Below are 23,454 nucleotides of genomic sequence, written 5' to 3'. Positions count from 1 at the left end.
TGCTGGAAATAGCTGGCTTTGATTTGTTGTAGGTCTATCCACGCCACAGTTTTCACAGGGTGATATCTTTTGAGGCAATTCACAAACAAACATCTTTCTACCTGGATCTTTCACTGCTAGTTAGCAGAAAACAGATGGTTCGTCATTTGGGTGTGGTCTGTTAATGTTTACATAATTTTTCAGCAACGTATCACAAGACTAAAATCGGAAGTGCTTTATGCATTCTTAAAATCCAAGGATTTTATTCCACTCTATATGTAGGCCGTCATTGTACATAATAATTTGTTCTTAGCTGACTTGCCTAGTTAAATAAAGGTTAAATAAAAAATATTATTACAAAAATATGCTTATTCTGAACCCATGTCCCTTTCATTTCAGCTCAACAGCTTTGAGCAGCTGTGCATCAACTTCCCCAATGGGAAACTGCAACAGTATTTCATGTTAAGTTGAGCCTTGTTTCTCCAGCCCCTGTGGGATCATGTCCATCCTTGAAGATGAGTGCATGTCACAGGAAGGCCAAAAAGATCATCAACCACCCGAGCCTGTTCACCGCGCTACCATCCAGAAGGCGAGGTCAGTACAGGGGCATCAAAGCTGGGAACGAGAGACTGAAAAATAGCTTCTATCTCAAGGCCATCAGACTGTTTTTATTTTATTTTTTATTTTACCTTTATTTAACCAGGCAAGTCAGTTAAGAACAAATTCTTATTTTCAATGACGGCCTGGGAACAGTGGGTTAACTGCCTGTTCAGGGGCAGAACGACAGATTTGTACCTTGTCAGCTCGGGGGTTTGAACTCACAACCTTCCGGTTACTAGTCCAACGCTCTAACCACTAGGCTACCCTGCCGCCCCATCAACAACCATCACTAACACAATGAGGCTGCTGCCTACATACAAATCATTGGCTACTTTAATAAATGGATCACTAGTCACTTTAATAATTCCACTTGAATGTTTACATATCTTGCATTACTCATCTCATATGTAAATGCTGTATTTTATACCACCTATTGTATCTTGCCTATGCCACTCGGTCATTGCTCATCCATATATGTATATGTATATATTCTTATTCCATTCCTTTACTTAGATTTGTGTGTATTAGGTAGTTGTTGTGCAATTGTTAGATCACTTGTTAGATATTGCTGCACTGTCGGAACTAGAAGCACAAGCATTTCGCTACACTCGCAATAACATCTGCTAACCATGTGTATGTGACCAATAAAAATTGATTGGATTTGTTCCCCAAGGCGACAGACGACAACTTTAAAGCCAAGTTTTACGACAACCATACTGGAAAGTCAGCTAACTTTCAGAAGCCACAACCTGATAAGAAGCGCAAGTACAAGGCCCACTATGAGCTGATGCACCACACTGAAGTAGTAAGTATGTAACAATGATATACTATTGTATTACTTTAGATAGTGTTATTTGATATAACTTCCATAATGACATGTCTTAGCGAAGTAATAATATTTTTTTCAATTGAAGTTGATTGTTTCTTAACAATACAATTGGCACAAAGCAATCCAATCAATTTTTTTTAACATCAGCAGATGTCAAAGTGCTTATACAGAATCCCAGCCTAAAACCCCAAACAGCAAGCAATGCAGACAAACAGTATAGGTTTCATTTTTCACCCACAACTCTCAATATGACTCTTTTGGCAGTAGTTAGAGCAACTTGTAGCCATATGAGCTTCTCAATCCATCAATATCAGTGATATTCAGTAAAAGCAGAGCAGGATTTTGTGGTACCCCGAGTATCTCATTTCTATACCAGAAAACCATGTGTTTTCTGCTATAGGGTGCATTGTAATTATCTTGTACTCCATATGAAAACAGAAACTATTAAGACGTTATCCTGACACTCCAGGTACTGTACAACATCATTGGCTGCTTGGATAAAACAATGACCTGTTGAATAAGACAGTGGTGTTGTGCTTCCAGAAGCCCTCCAACAAGCTGCTGGCCTGCCTCTATAAGAACTATGTTGGCTCTGACTCAGACCAAATGACTGGAGGCAAGGAGAAGAGGAAGAAGGCTGCCTCGTCCCAGTGTGTCACAGCTACATAAGGTGAGAGGGACAACTTCCTCTGTTGGCAAGTTGCTCGCAAATGATTTCATATAGCTAATATAATGCAATCATGCTAGTTTACACTTTATCTAGTAGACAGTGAAATTATACAAGTATTACATTTTAATAAACAAGCAGAAAGGACAAAGCTAGTTAGGCAGTGAAGCTGATTCTACATTGAGAGATAATCTATCCAGTGCTGAGAAGGAGACAGTTAAGACTTGTAGTGATGTTTAGGGAAATTATCACATGAACATCACTTTAAGTCTCTGCTGGCTCCACTCTCATATGCATCACATACTGTTTCCTCCCTGAAGTCAATGGATGAGCTTCAGCTGTGCACAACAACTGAAGGAGTGAGGGAGAGCATATTCTCATTAACTGCAGCAAGAACTTAGATATTGACTAGTTTATTTTGAAAACGCTATATCCACACATTTTTCTAATTTGTATTTATTCATCAGAAAGTATTGCTTATGGGTACCTTCATGTGTTTGTAAAATCTTCTTATTCTCAGACTTTTAATTAATAGATTTTACATGTGTATGAAAATGTGTTTTCTAAACACTATATATCCATTGTTTTGCTGAAATGGAATGTTTGTATCCTGTATATTTTACTGTGATATGTGGTTGTCTCACCTAGATTATCAGGAATCAAGGTAAGACCCAAGTGCAGGGGCAAGCAAACGACAGGTCAAGGCAGGCAGGGGTTGATAATCCAGAGTGGAAGTCAAGGTACAGGACGACAGGCAAGCTCAGCGTCAGGTCAGGCAGAGTGTACCAAGAATTTTCAATCCCAATGATAACTAACAATCAATAGCTTTGACCAATCCCCGAGGTTTGTAAAACCATGGGTATAATAATAATTAGGCAAAGACTCAGTTTATGCAAAAGGTAAATACAGTTTATTCAGAGAACGTTCTAAAATCAAAAATAGCAAACAGTCTTTATAACACACACAAACAAGTTCAAATCTTAAGCTACGCCTTGCTCAGACAGTCTGTTTTTCCACTACATAGATACATTGTTTCTTTAATCTGCAACGTTTCATAATTTTCTGCAAGCCTAACAGTTTCTCCCCTCCACGGGTGGAGACAGCATGTCCTGTAAGGAACACAGTAGTACAACTCATCTGTCGATAGCTCCTCTTATCATTTGTTTCCCACTTGCACCCTGCTTACATACTAAAAAGGATCGAAATGTCCTTGTTCTAATTCTGACTAAAACTACACACATCATCAGATTATAGTTTAATGATTCTAATACATTTCATACAATTATATGTTTTCAGAGTGGAATTATTTAATCATTATCTTTAAACATATAAATTATTTTATCAATCCACCCTTAATGACTAAATAATACACACGGATGTATCAAACACTATATGGAAACAAATGTTATACAAGAATAAACCAAACCAATACATAATCATGAAGGAACAGTCTCTGTCTAAACATTGAAGATAGTCTCATCTAATATTGGCTCCTCGAGGGTCAGTCTATTTTAAAAGGTCATGAGGTGGCGGATAATTGGTCAGAGAACCCCTTTACTGCATCCCCAGTATCATTCACAAATCTCTGTTGATTATAATATATGCCATTAATCCAATCCACATTTTTATTTGTCAACCACCAAAATAATGTTGTGGTAAAGCCTTCACCTATTTGATTCATAGCTTTGTATTCATCTGGAATTTCCCTGAGGATGCCAATAGCATCCATCTAGACAAAGCTACACTCATCCTGGTCAAAACTCCTCCTGTGCCTACTGGCCTCTGATGACTAACTCAAACTGGTTGAAACCAATAACCCCAGGGCGCAAGTTCCTAACCACCCTTTTTGGTAGTTTATTTCGTATGCGTCCTTTGCTGGTATGAGCCCACCCTACATCAGTTATAGGTGCTGTGAGGTTAAGAATTTTATCCTGTACTTCCAAACCTAAGTCAGTCACATTAACGATTACCTTTCAGCCATTAAAATCATCTAAGTTCTTGGTGCCATTCTTGTCTCTATAACACTGGTACTCATCAGGAGTTAACTTAAGGTATAAGGGGCAGCATTTTGACATTTGGATAAATAGCGTGCCCAATTTCAACTTCCCGCTACTCATTTCAAGAATATAAGATATGCATATTATTAGATTTGGATAGAACAAAGTTTCTAAAACTGTTTGAATCATGTGTGAGTATAACAGAACTTATGTAGCAGACAAGACCCCGAGGACTAACCGTTCAGATTTCTTTTTTGAGGTCTGTGTTCAGTGAGTTCTCATTGGGAAACGATATTTATTAGGAACTTGTTTTCAGTTTCTACCGCTTCTGGATGTCCCCACTCTTTGGAATTTGGTTGAGGTTATTCCTTTGTGCAATGAAGTACAGCCATCTAGGAACTGCGTAACACTGTTGAGAGTTGAGCAAGACTTGAAAAGTAGCTTGGTTTGTAGTCTACCTGTATTGAACACAGATAGACCCGTCTTCAATTTGATCGATTATTAACGTTTAAAAATACCTAACGTTTTATTACAAAAGTAGTTTGAAATGTTTTGGCAAAGTTTACAGGCAACTTTTGAAATTTTGTAGTGACGTTGCGCAATTTGGAAGCTGTTTTTTTTCTGGATCAAACACGCCAAATAATTTGACATTTTGGATATATATGACGGAATTAATCGAACAAAATGACCAATTGTGATGTTTATGGGACATATTGGAGTGCCAACAAAAGAAGCTTGTCAAAGGTAAAGTATGTTTTATATTTTATTTATTCGTTGTGTAGTGCCTGCAGGGTTGAAATATGCTACCCTCTTTGTTTACTGTTGTGCTATCAGATAATAGCTTCTTATGCTTTCGCCGAAAAGCATTTTTAAAATCGGACATGTTGGCTGGATTCACAATGAGTGTAGCTTTAATTTACTATGTTACATGTGTGATTTAATGAAAGCTTATCACGATCATGCTCTAGCTGTAACAGAAGCAGTTATTTCTGCTGTTCAAAAAGAAGGCTACTAGGACTAACCGATGGAATGGCCATTGTAACGTGGGGAGACGACAAATTCTCAGCAGAGGCTGGCCCAGTGGTAACTTCAAGAATACCCCTCTCCATCAGATTGGCCTTCAATATCAACCTAATAGAATTCTTTAGACGTTTATCACTAATCTCAACCTTGTAGTGTTCAGCAACCTTTAACAGCTGTTCTTTAGTACCTAAATCTAACTCCTCCGATGGAAAGCGAATGAACTCATCTATATAAGAAGCCATAGTCACAAAATATTCGCGCTCTTCCCCCTCTGCTGAGCACACCAGACCACAACCCGATAATTGACAAATCACCCTGAGCACCACAGAAGAGAGATGAGACGGAGCTTCCCCAAAACCTACAATAACTCAACCATAGTCTTCGTGCGGATTTGCGGTGGGAATTTACGCACTGTAGCCCGCCGGCAAGGAAATAGAACTCCCCAGCATGCTGGCAAATTCCACCAAGCCGCGGATGTGCCCCCGAGACAACTGCTCAGTCCACAGACACCACACAAAATTAACAAACATTAACCATGCCCAACATATTCCAAAAAATGAAAGATGTCGCTAAGCTTATCAGGGGAAAAAGGCTATAGCTCCGGGTAGCAAGTTTCACTACCCTACCCAAATCTCCCACCGAGGTACACAGCCGATTACTCACCTCAGACTGACGTCCCAACAGAAAGTAGAACAAACGTTTCCAGGCTAGGCAGGGCCTGGAAACTAACCATTATACTCTCTCCAACGCAGCACACAACCCAAACAACAAAGGCAACCAATACTGGGCCTATCAAACTCAAACAAAATATGCAAACCAAACACGTACCTCCACGGTCTCCCAAACCAATAATTCAAAGATCCCGGATGAGCCCCCACTTGTCACGAACCGGCTCAAAGCCCGTAACAAAAGGGAGACAACGTGGAGATAAGGCGTAACTAAAGCAACTAAAAAAAATACACAATGGTGTGTGTAATCAGTAGTGTAAGTGAGTGTTTTGCATGCATTAACGTGATAATGCAGGGTGTTGAAAGATGCTGTCGCAAACATCCCAAAAACCACCAAGAAACACAACAAAATCCATAAAGGTGTCTGCATGGAGAGAGTCTCCTCCATGAATGGGGAAGTGGTGTATTTATCCTGGGAGACACCGGGCCCAGGTGTTTCTCATGTAGCTGACGACCCTCCCAACTCCGCCCACCAGCATCCTAATAAGGAAACAACAAAGAGAGAATACGGCAGACAGAGTGGGAGGGTCGTCACACCTCCTCTCTCCAAATTTTGTTATTATATTTTGCCTTCCAATTTACGTTTTTGTGCCAATGTCTTTCAACCAATTTTACATTTAAGGTCTCAACATATAGCTAGTTTATATTGGTAGTGGCCACAGATACCTTGGAGTCATTCCGGACCCCCCTCCTCCTATTTGAACTTATACCCGATTCCTATCTTCCATTTGCACAGAATACATGGTTCCCTTTAAAACATTTCCCCCCACACAACATTCTAAAGACAGGTCACCAGATATAAACTCCTTTGATATTTTAGCGTCTAACACCCAGAATACATCATCTCCGGTTAAATCCTGCTTTCCCTTAAAATCCTTTACCTCATTTAATGCAATCATACAGATATTTTTTTAAACCTTTATTTAACTAGGCAAGTCAGTTAAGAACAAATTCTTTTTTTCAATGACACCCTAGGAACAGTGGCTTAACTGCCTGTTCAGGGGCAGAACGGCAGATTTGTAGCCTTATCAGCTCGGGGGTTTGAACTTACAACCTTCCGGTTACTAGTCCAACGCTCTAACCTGCCACCTATATATCTCTAAATAAAAAGCACCAACCTTATTTTTTACAGCTGAGGTTTCAATGTTGGTTGGATTTCATCACCGTTTTCTGTCGCCTACCAGTTTGCCACCGGCCTGAAATGGAACCTCAATTTCACGAGAATTTTCAATCCCAATGATAATAACTAACAATCAATAGCTTTGACCAATCCCCGAGGTTTGTAAGACCATGGGTATAATAATAATTAGGCAAAGACTCAGCTTATGCAAAAGGTTAGTACAGTTTATTCAGAGAACATTCTAAAATCAAAAAGGCAAACACAGTCTTTATAACACACACAAACCAGTTCAAATCTTAAGCTACGCCTTGCTCAGACAGTCAGTGTTTTTCCACTACATAGATACATTGTTTCTTTAATCTGCAACGTTTCATAATTTTCTGCAAGCCTAACAGTTTCTCCCCTCCAAGGGTGGAGACAACATGTCCTGTAAGGAACACAGTAGTACAACTCATCTGTCGATAGCTCCTCTTATCATTTGTTTCCCACTTGCACCCTGCTTACATACTAAAAAGGATCGAAAGGTCCTTGTTCTAATTCTGACTAAAACTACACACATCATCAGATTATAGTTTTATGATTCTAATACATTTCATACAATTATATGTTTTCAGAGTGGAATTATTTAATCATTATCTTTAAACATATAAATTATTTTATCACAGAGGTCGGTAATCCAGAGGTGGAGCAAAGGTACAGGACGGCAGGCAGGCTCAGAGTCAGGGACAGGCCGAGTGGTCAGGTGGGCAGGTGGGCAGGTACATGGTCAGGACAGGCAAGGGTCAAAAACCAGGAGGGTGAAAAAAAGAGACTGGGGAAAAACAGGAGCTGAGACAAAACGCTGGTAGGCTTGAACAAACAAGACCAGACAAACTACCCAGGGGATAAGTGGGGAAGATGGGCGACACCTGGAGGAGGTGGAGATGAGCACAAGCACAAGGACAGATGAAACAGATCAGGGCGTGACATAGATGAATGCACTTACTTTATGTCGCTCTGAATAAGAATCTGAACAAGCTGATGACTAACCTCTGCTGCACTCACTTTGTCCTTAGCCTTATCCCCAACGAGACCAAGACTCCAGGTATAGCATTCAACTGAGATCCAATTAAATCTGAGTGCCAAGGAAATCGTAGGAACATATGTTATTTACTGTAAGTGCTCCAGAGAGCGTCTTCTCTCTGATTGATAACCCCCTCTGCAGTGATCATGGATACCTTCTTGAAGCTGCACCAGCTTCGCTGGAACGGTTTGCTGGTGGGTGTCAGGATCTGCAGGAAGGGATTTCTAAACAACATAATCTACGCAGAGTTTTAACAGTGGTGAGTGTGATAACACACTTTCATTCCCACAACACACACACACATAAAATACATTTGGAATCAATCATATACAATACAATGTTTTCTTTTTACTCTCAGCTATCACATCATGAACCCACATGCCATCGCTGATGATGCGTTTGTGGACAGCAGGAAAGCAACAGAGAAACTGTTCGGGTCCCTCGAGATCGACCACAACCAGTACAAGTTTGGACATACTAAGGTAGAAGGCTGAGGGTTTACATGTGTTTTTGGTCAATTAATCACATAAACACACATGGGATCTATAGGCAAATGAAGTTGTACAGTGGCTTGCTAAAGTATTCCCCCCTTGGCATTTTTCCTATTTTGTTGCCTTACAACCTGGAAATAAAATATATATTTTTTGTGGGGGTTTGTATCATTTGACTTCCACAACATGACTACCACTTTGAAGCTGCAAAATATTTTTGGGTGAAAAAAAAACAAGAAATAACACACAGAACTTCAGCATGCATAACTATTCACCCCCTCAAGTCAATACTTTGTAGAGCCTCCTTTTGTAGCAATTACAGCTACAAGTCTCTTGGGGTATGTCTCTATAAGCTTGGCACATCTAGCCAATGGGATTTTTGCCCATTCTTCAAGGCAAAACTGCTTCAGCTCCTTGAAGTTGGATGGATTCCGCAAGTGTACAGCAATCTTTAAGTCATACCACAGATTCTCAATTGGATTGAGGTCTGGGCTTTGACTGGGCTTTTCCAAGTCATTTAAATATTTCCCCTTAAACCACTCAAGTGTTGCTTTATCAGTATGCTTAGGGTCATTGTCCTGTTGGAAGGTGAACCTCTGTCCCAATCTCAAATCTCTGGAAGACTCAAACAGGTTTCCCTCAAGAATTTCCCTGTATTTAGCTCCATCCATCATTCCTTCAATTCTGACCAGTATCCCAGTCCCTGCTGATGAAAAACATCCCCACAGCATGATGCTGCCACCACCATGCTTCACTGTGGGGATGGTGTTCTCAGGGTGATGAGAGGTGTTGGGTTTGCGCCAGACATAGTGTTTTCCTTGATGGCCTAAAAGCTACATTTTAGTCTCATCTGACCAGAGTACCTTCTTCCATATGGTTGGGGAGTCTCCCACATGCCTTTTCGTGAACACCAAACATGTTATTTTTTTCATTAAGCAATGGCTTTTTTTCTGGCCACTCTTCCATAAAGCACAGCTCTGTGGAGTGTACAGTTTAAAGTGGTCCTATGGACAGATACTCTAATCTCCGCTGTGGAGCTTTGCAGCTCCTTCAGGGTTATCTTTGGTCTTTTTGTTTCCTCTCTGATTAATGCCCTCCTTGCCTGGTCCATGAGTTTTGGTGGCTGGCCCTCTCTTGGCATATTCTTTACATATTTTAATAATGGATTTAATGATGCTCCGTGGGATGTTCAAAGTTTCTGATAATTTTTTTTAACCCAACCCTGATCTGTACTTATACACAACTTTGTCCCTGACATGTTTAGAGAGGTCCTTGGTCTTCATGGTGCCACTTGTTTGGTGGTGCCTCTTGCCTAGTGGTGTTGCAGACTGGGAATCTTTCAGAACAGGTGTATATATACTGAGACCTGTGACACTTAGATTGTACACAGGTGGACTTTATTTAACTAATTATATGACTTCTGATGGTAATTGATTGCACCAGATCTAATTTCGGGGCTTCATAGCAAAGGGGTGAATACATATGCACGCACCACTTTTCCATTATTTTCTTTTTGAAACAAGTAATTTTCTTCATTTCACTTCACCCATTTGGACTATTTTGTGTATGTCTTACATGAAATCCAAATAAAAATAAAATTACAGGTTGTAATGCAACAAAATAGAAAACCGCCAAGGGGGATGAATACTCTTGCAAGGCACAGTATGTGATCTTCCTGACTGGGTCTGGATGGGGTTATCCTTCTCTAGGTGTTATTTAACACATTTAAGGCAGGTCTGCTGGGGCAGCTAGAGGAGATGAGGGATGAGCGTCTGGCCAAGGTCCTCATGCTGCTCCAGACTGTCAGCTGAGAATAGAGCTCCAGAATGTGATGGCGAGAAGGTAACAGATCATGGCTTAATTTGCTCTAGTAAAGTACCTAAATTAATTCCGTTGTCCTAGAGTACTGGGGAGGTACTGTATTATCTCTTTGGAGTGCAGGAGTGTTGTCACATCATAATGGAACAATTCCGGAACACTTCATAGGAATATAAATACATCAGTGAAAACAAACCAACTTCTCCACCAGCTGCTTCCTCCAGCAGGTTCAATAGTAATGTGATCACGTGCACCTTTCAGTTTGTGATATATTATAACTTTGTGCACACTCTCATGGTCTTGTATGTGTGGTATGCAAGGGCAATGTTAGCAGTGTGTGTGAGGCGTGTGCTTGTTCATGTATGGTTGCCGTGCAAGTGTGTGGCCCCATGTTAATATTGACCCCATTCCCCCCTCGCTCACACAAATTCTTCCCCACTCGTCCCCACCCCTCTCCCCTCTCTGCTCTTCCTAAATTAAACAATGCTGATGGTGTCCTTAGAGCCAGGTGGCGACATGTGTCAAGTAGCAGCTGCTCGGGCCCACACTAAAAGTACCCCCGCCTGCCCCGTGGCCCCTAGCCTCTTTTGTTCCAGGCGCCTGCAGTTCTAAGTGAGCACATAGATGGGATATGTGGTGGGTGACAGAGGATTATAGCCTGTCGTCTAACAGAGGGCTTTAGTTTCTAAATAAACACAGAGATGCTCACGTTTGAGAGGCAATGAGAACAGAGTCACGTCTGAAATGCAATCATACTCATACCACAGCGACCACCCATTCACCCATTCACCCTGCTACCCCCGACACCCTGCCTGGCCATGGCCCTGCACTCACTCACGCACACATTCACAACTCTGACAGGAAGTGCCTGACCATGTTGCAAAAAGGTCATTTTTGTCTTCATACAATGCCACATCGTATTGCCTGCCTGTTATTAGATTTCTTAGTTTTACTTTTTTTCCAGCCACCTAAACTTTGACATTCCCCATAATCTTCCCTAAAACAGTAGGGAGGTTGTTTGGAGCAAGAGAAGAAGGATGGACCTGGAATGGGTCAAGTGCAAGCTGGAGGGGGACCTGAAGCTATCCACGGAGTCTGTCATGGACCTGCAGAATGACAAGCAGCAACTTCAATAGAAGCTGACCAAGTGAGAACAATCTACTTGATTGAAGACTGATCAGTTCTCTGGTCAATGATCAATAAAAAAATATTAATGTAATCTACTCTTCTTTCGAATCAGGAGACTTTGAAATTAACCAGATCACCACCAAGATTGAAGATGAACAAGCCTTGACCATTCAGCTCCAGAAAAAGATCAAGGAATAACAGGTATGAATGTACAACCGGGTCTAGAAATACTAACAGCAATTTCTCATGAATATAATATAATACTATTACATTTCTCAATAGATTACAAAGATCATAGATCACAAGCTGAAAATATCCATTGATCTCTTCGTCTATGCCCATGTCTTCTCCCAGGTTCGTATCGAGGAGCTGTAGTCTGACCGGGCGTCCTTTGCCAAGGTGGAGAAGCAGCTGGGTGATGCCAAGATGGAGGCGAACGATCTGGCATCCAACGTGGAACAGCTCTCCAAGAGCAAGGTAGAGAGATGAGCATACACACACCTGTTCAGAAGAATGTCAAGTATATGTGGGCTGGTTCTGCAGCTGATCCCACATGTATTTCCAGGCTGATGCTGAGAAGATGTGTCGTCTGTATGAGAACCAGATAAGCGAGGCCAAGGGCAAGGTGGATGAGCACCAGAAGTAGAACAATGACACCAACTCCCAGAGAGCCCGCACTCAGGCCGACTGTGGTGAGGCCCTGTCCTAGAGTATTATAGAGACAGAATGTGTAAAACCAAAGGTTCCATTTTAAAATCCCCCTTCTCTGACTGACTGGTCTCCCACTCTCTTCCCCATCCCTGTAGCCGAGTTTGGCAGAAAGCTGGAGGAGCGGGAAGCCGTGGTCACACAGCTGCAGCGCACCAATCATTCCTTCAGTCCAACATTCCATGTCAGCAGCCCTATTCTGTAGTGGAGTGCTTATTCAGAATTGGGAATGACATGGAAATGAATGGGATTGGGAATAATAGTATTCCTGGTTCCAGCATCAGTCTGGTAGCAAAATGAATGTGTATAACCATCTCAATATACATACACCACCTAGTTGTTGTGCTTAAAAGTACGACTGACCTTACCTCCTTCCACCTTCTTGGCGCTATCTCCACTATCATTGTCTTCAGACATAGAGCGCCCTGGGCCATGCTTTCCAGTCCTCCTGCCATGACTGTGACCTGCTGAGGGAACAGTATGACGAGGAGCAGGAGACCAAGGCTGACCTGCAGGGAACCCTGTCCAAGGCCAACGCTGAGGTGGCTCAGGGGCCGTTACAGTCAATACTACTCACCAATGTGCTATCATTGGACAATAAACTAGACGAGGAAACCACTCACCCAGAGGCGGCGCTCCTACTGGCCGGAGACTTTAATGCAGGGAAACTTAAATCAGTTCTACCAAATTTCCATCAACATGTTAAATGTGCAACCAGAGGGAAAGCAATTCTAGATCACCTATACTCCACACACAGAGACGCGTACAAAGCTCTCCCTCGCCCTCCATTTGGTAAATCCGACCACAACTCTATCCTCCTGATTCTTGCTTACAAGCAAAAATGAAAGCAGGAAGCACCAGTGACTCGGTCTATAAAAAAGTGGTCAGATGAAGCAGATGCTAAACTACAGGACTGTTTTGCTATCACAAACTGGAACATGTTCCGGGATTCTTCCAATGGCATTGAGGAGTACACCACATCATTCACTGGCTTTATCAATAAGTGCATCGAGGACTTCATCCCCACAGTGACTGTACATACATACCCCAACCAGAAGCCATGGAATACAGGCAACATTCGCACTGAGCTAAAGGGCAGAGCTGCCGCTTTCAAGGTGTGGGACTCTAACCCGGAAGCTTACAAGAAATCCTGCTATGCCCTGCGACGAACCATCAAACAGGTAAAGTGTCAATACAGGGCTAAGACTGAATCATACTATACCGGCTCCGACGCTCGTCTTATGTGGCAGAGATGGCAAACTATTACAGACTACACAGGGAAACACAGCCAGATGAGCCCAGTGACACGAGCCTACCAGACGAGCTAAATCACTTCTATGCTCACTTCGAGGCAAGCAACACTGACGCATGCATGAGAGTGTCATGACATTGGCCTGTTGGGGAGGTTTATGACCCCCATAAATTCCTTTCCCCTTTTCTCTCTCTCTACTTAGATTTGACTCTTGTAAAGCCTTTGTAACATAGAGAGAGTCTTGTAGCATCAAAAGGTGGGAAACGGAACCATATTTCGGTAATCCAACCAGTTGAAAATATGCGTTGGTACTTAATGAATATGATCTCAGATCAATTGTTTTCTGAGACATTACTACTAATGACAGGATGACATAAACTGTATCTTGGAAAGTCGACACATGGAATTGTTGTGCAATTGAAATGTTTAAATATGAAACTATTTGTGAAAAGATTAAATGTAATTTTAGCTTCTTAAATGAGAGAACGGTTTGTCATAGAGAAATTTTGCTCACTCAGAGGCGACGCCCAAGTGAACAGACATTGGTTGTAAACTATGAAACACGCCCTTCTTTTACCACTATATAAACCCGTTGACGAAAATTCATCTTTCTGAGGACTTGCGGTCCCCACGTTGAAAGGACAAAGATCACCTACAGAACTAAGCCAACCTCAGGGTGAGCTCTGGTTGAACGACAAGAACCTAACAAAATTAGCATCGAATTTCAACGTGAAGATGCCAATCAACACACCGAAAGGATGAATTTCGACTATACCAGCCAGAACATAGCATGGGCTTGAAGTATGGCAACTTGGTATGAACTTTGAACTCTTATTCACTAAAGAAGTGATACTTCCTAGCCGTTGCATTAGCAACAGCAGCTGTAAACGTGGGCTAGGAGAGGATGGACAGAGTATCCATTCTACTACGTTCCAGTTCACAACTAGACATTCCTCAGAGGACAAGAGATCCATGCTGGACAACCCGGCCTTCTATCTATGACCAATCTACCGAAGCGCAGCTCAGAGTAAATATTTATATTTACCTTTTTCAAATGGGCGGTTATTTAGAATGCATAAGATACTGTATTTACGATAGCATAGCCTCCTACGGCCCGATAGAGACACAAAATATTTTTGTTCCTCAGTCTTCCCGGTCTTTCATTCAAAACCCAACCCCCTTTCTTTGTGTTTTTTTATTTTTACTTAACTAGGCAAGTCAGTTAAGAACAAATTCTTATTTTCAATGACGGCCTAGGAACAGTGGGTTAACTGCCTGTTCAGGGGCAGAACGACAGATTCTTTGTCAGCTCGGGCGTTTGAACTTGCAACCTTCCGGTTACTAGTCCACCGCTCTAACCACTAGGCTACCCTGCCGCCCCAGGGTAGCCTAGCCGTCATATCTGTTCCGTCCGCCAGGGATGTTTTCCTTTATGACATATTTTGTGATCAATGTATGATCCATTCTGTGTAGATGTAATTCTGTGTGATTATTTAGGTATTAAGTAAATAAATAATTCAACCAAATTTTGAATTGCTGATTCAACTTGTTAGCCAGAGTCCGTGAAGATAACCGCGAATTTACAACTTTCAGATGAGACTGAATAAGGTGAGGATTAAATATTGACTGTTAATAAGGTAAAAGATGACCAGGTCTTTAAGAGTTTATTCAGAAGATAACAGCTCCATAAACATTATTTCGTGGTGCCCCGACTTTCTAGTTAATTACATTTACACGATTAGCTTAATCAGGTAATATTAATTACAGAGAAATTATTTTATAGAATAGCATGTCATATCTCTTAATCCGGCATAGCCAAAGACACGACAAGAGCACAGCTGTTCCGGACGACTGTGTGATCACTCTCTCCGGAGCCAACGTGAGTAAGACCTTTAAACAGGTCAACATACACAAGGCTGCGGAGCCAGACGGATTACCAAGACGTGTGCTCCGGGCATGTGCTGACCAACTGGCAGGTGTCTTCACTGATATTTTCAACATGTCCGTAGCCATGAAGTGTTTTGAAAGGTTGGTAATGGCTCACATCAACACCATTATCCCAGATAGCCTAGACCCAGTCCAATTTGCATACCGCCTAAACAGATCCACAGATGATGCAATCTCTATTGCACTCCACACTGCCCTTTCCCACCTGGACAAAAGGAACACTTATATGAGAATGCTATTCATTGACTCCAGCTCAGTGTTCAACACCATAGTACACTCAAAGCTCATCACTAAGCTAAGGATCCTGGGACTAAACACCTCCCTCTGCAACTGGATCCTGGACTTCCTGATGGGCCGCCCCCAGGTGGTGAGGGTAGGTAGCAACACATCTGCCATGCTGATCCTCAACACTGGAGCTCCCCAGGGGTGCGTGTTCAGTCCCTCCTGTACTCCCTGTTCACCCACGACTGAATGGCCAGGCACGACTCCAACACCATCATTATGTTTGCAGACAACAAAACAGTGGAAGGCCTGATCACCGACAACGACAAGACAGCCTATAGGGAGGAGGTCAGAGACCTGGCCGGGTGGTGCCAGAATAACAACCTATCCCTCAACGTAACCAAGACTAAGGAGTTGATTGTGGACTACAGGAAAAGGAGGACCGAGCACGCTCCCATTCTCATCGACAGGGCTGTAGTGGAGCAGGTTGAGAGCTTCTAGTTCCTTGGTGTCCACATCAACAACAAACTAGAATGGTCCAAACACACCAAGACAGTTGTGAAGAGGGCACGACAAAGCCTATTCCCCCTTAGGAGACTGAAAAGATTTGGCATGGGTCCCCAGATCCTCAAAAAGTTTTACAGCTGCACCATTGAAAGCATCCTGACCGGTTGCATCACTGCCTGGTATTGCAACTACTCTGCATCTTAAACTAAGGCGCTACAGAGGGTAGTGCGTACGGCCCAATAAATCACTGGGGACAAGTTTCCTGCCATCCAGGACCTATATAATAGGCTGTGCCAGAGGAAAGCCTATAAAATTGTCAAACACTCCAGTCACCCAAGTCATAGACTGTTTTCTCTGCTACCTGCACGGCAAGTGGTACTGGAGTGCCAAGTCTAGGACAAAAAGGCTCCTTAACAGCTTCTACCCCAAAGCCGTAAGACTGCTGAACAATTAATCAAATGGCCACCGGACTATTACATTGACCCCCACCCCCTCCATTTGTTTTATACACTGCTGCTACTCGCTGTTTATTATCTATGCATAGTCACTTCACCCCTACCTACATGTACAAATGACCTCAACTAACCTGTACCCCCTGCACACTGACTCGGTACTGGTATCCCCTGTATATAGCCTCGTTATTGTGTTACTTTTTATAATTTTTTATTTATTTTAGACTTTCATTTATTTGGTAAATATTTTCTTAACTCTTCTTGAACTGCTCTGTTGGTTAAGGGCTTATAAGTTAGCATTTCATGGTATATTTGGCGCATGTGACAAATAAAGTTTGATTTTATTTTGATGGTTTTTGCTACTGTACTTGAAGAAAATGTTCAAGTAAGTTCTTGAAATGTTCCATCTTGACTGACCTTCATGTGTTAAAGTAATGGTGGACTGTTGTTTATCTTGCTTATTTGAGCTGCTCTTGCCATAATATGGACTTGGTCTTTTACCAAATAGGGTAATCTTCCGTATTCCAAGTCTACCTTGTCACAACACAACTGATTGGCTCAAATGCATTGAGAAGGAAATAAATTCCACAAATTGGCACACCTTGTTAAAATTGTAAAATTGATTGAAGTGCATTCCAGGTGACTACCTCATGAAGCTGGTTGAGAGAATGTAAAGCGTGTGCAAAGCTGTCAAGGCAACGGGTGGTTACTTTGAAGAATCTCACAATTTGTTTAACACTTTTTTGCTTATTATATGATTCCATATGTGTTATTTCATAGTTGTGATGTCTTCACTATTATTCTACAATGTAGGAAATAGTAACAATAAAGAAAAACCTTGAATGAATAGGTGTGTCCAAACTTTTGTCTGGTACTGTAAGTATTCACACCCCTGAGTCAATCCATGTTACAATCTCATTTTGCAGCGATTACAGCTGTGAGTCTTTCTCAGTAAGCCTCTAAGAGCTTTGCACACTTGGAGTTGTACTCAGTGATGTGTTGTGTTGAATTTGCCCCAAATATAACGCTTTGTATTCAGGACAAAAAGTGAATTTGTTGGAAAACCTCCCAGGTCTTTGTGGTTGAATCTGTGTTTGAAATTCACTGTTCAACGGAGGAACCTTACAGATAATTGTATGTGTGGGGTACAGAGATGAGGTAGTCATTCACAATATTATTGCACACAGAGTGAGTCCATGCAACTTACTAACTGACTTGTTGAGCAAATTTGTACTCCTGAACTTACTTAGGCTTGCCATAACAAAGGGTTTAAATACTAATTGACTGAAGACAAATAGTCCGGGTAGCCATTTGATTACCTGTTCAGGAGGATGGCTCGGAGGTAAAAACTGTTGAGAAACCTTTTTGTCCAAAACTTGGCACTCCAGTACTGCTTACCATGCGGTAGTAGAGAGAACAGTCTATGACTGGGGTGACTGGGGTCTTTGACAATTTTTAGGGCCTTCCTCTGACACCGCCTGGTGTAGAGGTCCTGGATGGCAGGCAGCTTAACCCCAGTGATGTACTGGGCCTTACGCACTACCCTTTGTAGTGCCTTGTGGTCATAGGCCGAGCAATTGCCGTACCAGGCAGTGATGCAACCAGGCAGGATGCTCTCAATGTTGCAGTTGTAGAACCTTTTGAGGATCTCAGGACCCATGACAAATCGTTTTAGTTCCTGAGGGGGAAAGGTTTTGTCGTGGCCTCTTCACAACTGTCTTGGTGTGTTTGGACAATGATAGTTCATTGGTGATGTGGACACCAAGGAACTTGAAACTCTCGACCCGCTCCACTACAGCCCCATTGATGTTAATGGGGACCTGTTCGGCCCACCTTTTCATTTAGTCAACGATCAGCTCCTTTGTCTTGATCACATTGACGGAGAGGTTGTTGTCCTGGCACCACACTGCCAGTTCTCTGACCTCCTCCCTATAGGCTGTCTCATCGTTGTCGGTGATCAGACCTACCACTGTTATCGTCAGCAAACTTAATGATAGTGTTGTAGTCATGTTTGGCCACACAGTCATGGGTGAACAGGGAGTACAGAAGGGGACTAAGTACACACACCCCTGAGGGCCCCCAGTGTTGAGGATCAGCGTGGCAGACGTGTTGTTGCCTACCCTTACCACTTGAGGGCGGCCGGTCGAAGTCCAGGATCCAGTTGCAGAGGGAGGTGTTTAGTTGCAGGGTCCTTAGCTTAGTGATGCGCTTCGTGGGAGCTATAGTCAATGAACAGCATGCTCACATAGGTGTTCCTTTTGTCCAGGTGGGAAAGGGCAATGTGGAATGCAATTGAGATTGCGTCATCTGTGGATGTGTTGTGGCAGTATGCGAATTGGAGTGGGTCTAGGGTACCCGGGATGATGCTGTTGATGTGAGCCATGACCAGCCTTACAAAGCACTTAATGGCTACCGACGTGAGTGCTACGGGGTGGTAATCATTTAGGCAGGTTATCTTCGCTTCCTTGGGCACAGACACTATGGTGATCTGCTTGAAACATGTAGGTATTACAGACTCAGTCAGTGAGAGGTTGAAAATGTCAGTGAAGACATTTGCCAGTTGGTCCGAGCATGCTTTGAGTACACGTCACGGTAATCCATCTGGCCCCGCGGCTTAGTGAATGTTGACCTGTTTAAAGAGTGTTATCACCCAGTAATCCAGAACAGCTGGTACTCTCATGCATGCTTCTGTGTTGCTTGCCTCAAAGCGAGCATAAAAGGCATTTAGCTCGTCTGGTAGGCTTGCGTCACTGGGTAGCTCACGTCTGGGTTTCCCTTTATAGTTCTTAAAAGATTTCAAGCCCTGCCACATCCGATAAGCGTCAGAGCCGGTGGAGTAGGATTCAATTTTAATCCTGTATTGACGCTTTACTTGTTTGATGGTTCGTCTGAGGGCATTATGGGATTTCTTATAAGCCTCCGGATTAGTGTCCCACTCCTTGAAAGCGGTCGTGCTTCACTGTGGGGATGATGTTCTCGGGGTGATGGAGGTGTTGGGTTTGCTCCGGACAGCATTTTCCTTGATGGCCAAAAAGCACATCTGACCAGAGTACCTTCTTCCATATGTTTGGGGAGTCTCCCACATGCCTTTTTGCGAACATCAAACATGTTTGCTTGTTTTTTTTCTGGCCACTCTTCCGTAAAGACCAGCTCTGTGGGGTGTAAGGCTTAAAGTGGTCCTATGGACAGATACTCCAATCTTCGCTATGGAGCTCTGCAGCTCCTTCAGGGTTATCTTTTGTCTCTTTGTTGCCTCTCTGATTAATGCCATCCTTGCCTGGTCCGTGAGTTTTTGGTGGGCAGCCCTCTCTTGACAGGTTTGTTGTGGTGCCATATTCTTTCCATTTTTTTAATAATGGATTTAATGGTGCTCTATGGAATGTTCAAAGTTTCTGATATTTTTTTGGAACACAACCCTGATCTGTCCTTCTCCACAACTTTGTCCCTGACCTGTTTGGAGAGCTCCTTGGTCTTCATAGTGCCACTTGCTTGGTGGTGCCCCTTGCCTAGTGGTGTTGCAGATTCTGGGGACTTTCAGAACAGGTGTGTGTGTAAATACAGTGCCTTGCGAAAGTATTCGGCCCCCTTGAACTTTGCGACCTTTTGCCACATTTCAGGCTTCAAACATAAAGATATAAAACTGTATTTTTTTGTGAAGAATCAACAACAAGTGGGACACAATCATGAAGTGGAACGACATTTATTGGATATTTCAAACTTTTTTAACAAATCAAAAACTGAAAAATTGGGCGTGCAAAATTATTCAGCCCCCTTAAGTTAATACTTTGTAGCGCCACCTTTTGCTGCGATTACAGCTGTAAGTCGCTTGGGGTATGTCTCTATCAGTTTTGCACATCGAGAGACTGAAAATTTTTCCCATTCCTCCTTGCAAAACAGCTCGAGCTCAGTGAGGTTGGATGGAGAGCATTTGTGAACAGCAGTTTTCAGTTCTTTCCACAGATTCTCGATTGGATTCAGGTCTGGACTTTGACTTGGCCATTCTAACACCTGGATATGTTTATTTTTGAACCATTCCATTGTAGATTTTGCTTTATGTTTTGGATCATTGTCTTGTTGGAAGACAAATCTCCGTCCCAGTCTCAGGTCTTTTGCAGACTCCATCAGGTTTTCTTCCAGAATGGTCCTGTATTTGGCTCCATCCATCTTCCCATCAATTTTAACCATCTTCTCTGTCCCTGCTGAAGAAAAGCAGGCCCAAACCATGATGCTTCCACCACCATGTTTGACAGTGGGGATGATGTGTACAGCTGTGTTGCTTTTACGCCAAACATAACGTTTTGCATTGTTGCCAAAAAGTTCAATTTTGGTTTCATCTGACCAGAGCACCTTCTTCCACATGTTTGGTGTGTCTCCCAGGTGGCTTGTGGCAAACTTTAAACAACACTTTTTATGGATATCTTTAAGAAATGGCTTTCTTCTTGCCACTCTTCCATAAAGGCCAGATTTGTGCAATATACGACTGATTGTTGTCCTATGGACAGAGTCTCCCACCTCAGCTGTAGATCTCTGCAGTTCATCCAGAGTGATCATGGGCCTCTTGGCTGCATCTCTGATCAGTCTTCTCCTTGTATGAGCTGAAAGTTTAGAGGGACGGCCAGGTCTTGGTAGATTTGCAGTGGTCTGATACTACTTCCATTTCAATATTATCGCTTGCACAGTGCTCCTTGGGATGTTTAAAGCTTGGGAATACTTTTTGTATCCAAATCCGTCTTTAAACTTCTTCACAACAGTATCTCGGACCTGCCTGGTGTGTTCCTTGTTCTTCACGATGCTCTCTACGCTTTTAACGGACCTCTGAGACTATCACAGTGCAGGTGCATTTATACGGAGACTTGATTACACACAGGTGGATTTTATTTATCATCATTAGTCATTTAGGTCAACATTGGATCATTCAGAGATCCTCACTGAACTTCTGGAGAGAGTTTGCTGCACTGAAAGTAAAGGGGCTGAATAATTTTGCACGCCCAATTTTTCAGTTTTTGATTTGTTAAAAAGTTTGAAATATCCAATAAATGTCGTTCCACTTCATGATTGTGTCCCACTTGTTGTTGATTCTTCACAAAAAAATACAGTTTTATATCTTTATGTTTGAAGCCTGAAATGTGGCAAAAGGTCGCAAAGTTCAAAGGGGCCGAATACTTTCGCAAGGCACTGTATATACTGAGATCATGTGACACTTAGATTGCATCCAGGTGGAATTTATTTCACTAATTATGTGACTTCTGAAGGTAATTGGTTGCACAAGATCTTATTTAACAAGTACTTTTCTTCATTTCACTTCACCAATTTGGACTATTTGGTGTATGTCCATTACATGAAATCCCCCCAAAATGTACACTGCTCAAAAAAATTAAGGGAACACTAAAATAACACATCCTAGATCTGAATGAAGGAAATATTCTTATTAAATACTTATTTCTTTATATAGTTGAATGTGCTGACAACAAAATCACACAAAAATTATCAATGGAAATGAAATGTATCAACCCATGGAGGTCTGGATTTGGAGTCACTCAAAATTAAAGAGGAAAACCACACTACAGGCTGATCCAACTTTGATGTAATGTCCTTAAAACAAGTCACAATGAGGCTCAGTAGTGTGTGTGACCTCCACGTGCCTGTATGACCTACCTACAACGCCTGGGCATGCTCCTGATGAGGTGGCGGCTGGTCTACTGAGGGATCTCCTCCCAGACCTGGACTAAAGCATCCGCCAACTCCTGGACAGTCTGTGGTGCATCCATCTGTTGGTGGATGGAGCGAGACATGATTTCCCAGATGTGCTCAATTGGATTCAGGTCTGGGGAACGGGCGGGCCAGTCCATAGCATCAATGCCTTCCTCTTGCAGGAACTGCTGACACACTCCAGCCACATAAGGTCTAGCATTGTCTTGCATTAGGAGGAACCCAGGGCCAACCGCACCAGCATATGGTCTCACAAGGGGTCTGAGGATCTTATCTCGGTACCTAATGGCAGTCAGGCTACCTCTGGTGAGCACATGGAGAATGCCACAAAGAAATGCCACCTCACACCATGACTGACCCACCGCCAAACCGGTCATGCTGGAGGATGTTGCAGGCAGCAGAACGTTCTCCACGGCGTCTCCAGACTCTGTCACATCTGTCACATGTGCTCAGTGTGAACCTGCTTTCATCTGTGAAGAGCACATGAACAGGGAGTACAGGAGGGGACATTTGCCAGTGGCAAATTTGCCAATCTTGGTGTTCTCTGGCAAATGCCAAACGTCCTTCACGGTGTTGGGCTGTAAGCACAACCCCCACCTGTGGACGTCGGGCCCTCATACCACCCTCATGGAGTCTGTTTCTGACCGTTTGAGCAGACACATGCACATTTGTGGCCTGCTGGAGGTCATTTTGCAGTTCTCTGGCAGTGCTCCTCCTGCTCCTCCTTGCACAAAGGCGGAGGTAGCGGTCCTGCTGCTGGGTTGTTGCCCTCCTACGGCCTCCTCCACGTCTCCTGATGTACTGGCCTGTCTCCTGGTAGCGCCTCCATGCTCTGGACACTACGCTGACAGACACAGCAAACCTTCTTGCCACAGCTCGCATTGATGTGCCATCCTGGATGAGCTGCACTACCTCAGCCACTTGTGTGGGTTGTAGACTTCGTCTCATGCTACCACTAGAGTGAAAGCACCGCCAGCATTCAAAAGTGACCAAAACATCAGCCAGGAAGCATAGGAACTGAGAAGTGGTCTGTGGTCACTACCTGCAGAACCACTCCTTTATTGGGGGTGTCTTGCTAATTGCCTATAATTTCCACCTGTTGTCTATTCCATTTGCACAACAGCATGTGACATTTATTGTCAATCAGTGTTGCTTCCTAAGTGGACAGTTTGATTTCACAGAAGTGTGATTGACTTGGAGTTACATTGTGTTGT

The 23,454-nt window shown here is 42.8% G+C and overlaps 1 long non-coding RNA gene across 10 annotated transcripts; it reads left to right on the top strand.

Moving 5' to 3' along the window:
- The first annotated feature begins 463 nt into the window (after positions 1–463).
- On the top strand, positions 464–12,845 carry LOC110494555. Of its 10 annotated transcripts, none has more exons than XR_005037075.1 (11): positions 464–573; positions 1,253–1,384; positions 1,952–2,078; positions 7,999–8,027; positions 8,148–8,265; positions 8,365–8,488; positions 11,322–11,462; positions 11,556–11,644; positions 11,798–11,920; positions 12,009–12,135; positions 12,250–12,842. It is a non-coding gene; the product is annotated as an uncharacterized LOC110494555 (long non-coding RNA). The 10 variants fall into 10 exon arrangements; XR_005037076.1 differs by having other exon boundaries at positions 1,253–1,388; XR_005037078.1 differs by lacking the exon at positions 7,999–8,027.
- Positions 12,846–23,454: the final 10,609 nt, after the last annotated feature.

This window comes from Oncorhynchus mykiss, chromosome 17 (assembly GCF_013265735.2).
Source record: "Oncorhynchus mykiss isolate Arlee chromosome 17, USDA_OmykA_1.1, whole genome shotgun sequence".
Taxonomy (NCBI): Eukaryota; Metazoa; Chordata; class Actinopteri; order Salmoniformes; family Salmonidae; genus Oncorhynchus; species Oncorhynchus mykiss.
The sequence above is the reverse complement of the archived record's forward strand: the minus strand, read 5'-3'. Positions and strand labels throughout refer to the sequence as shown.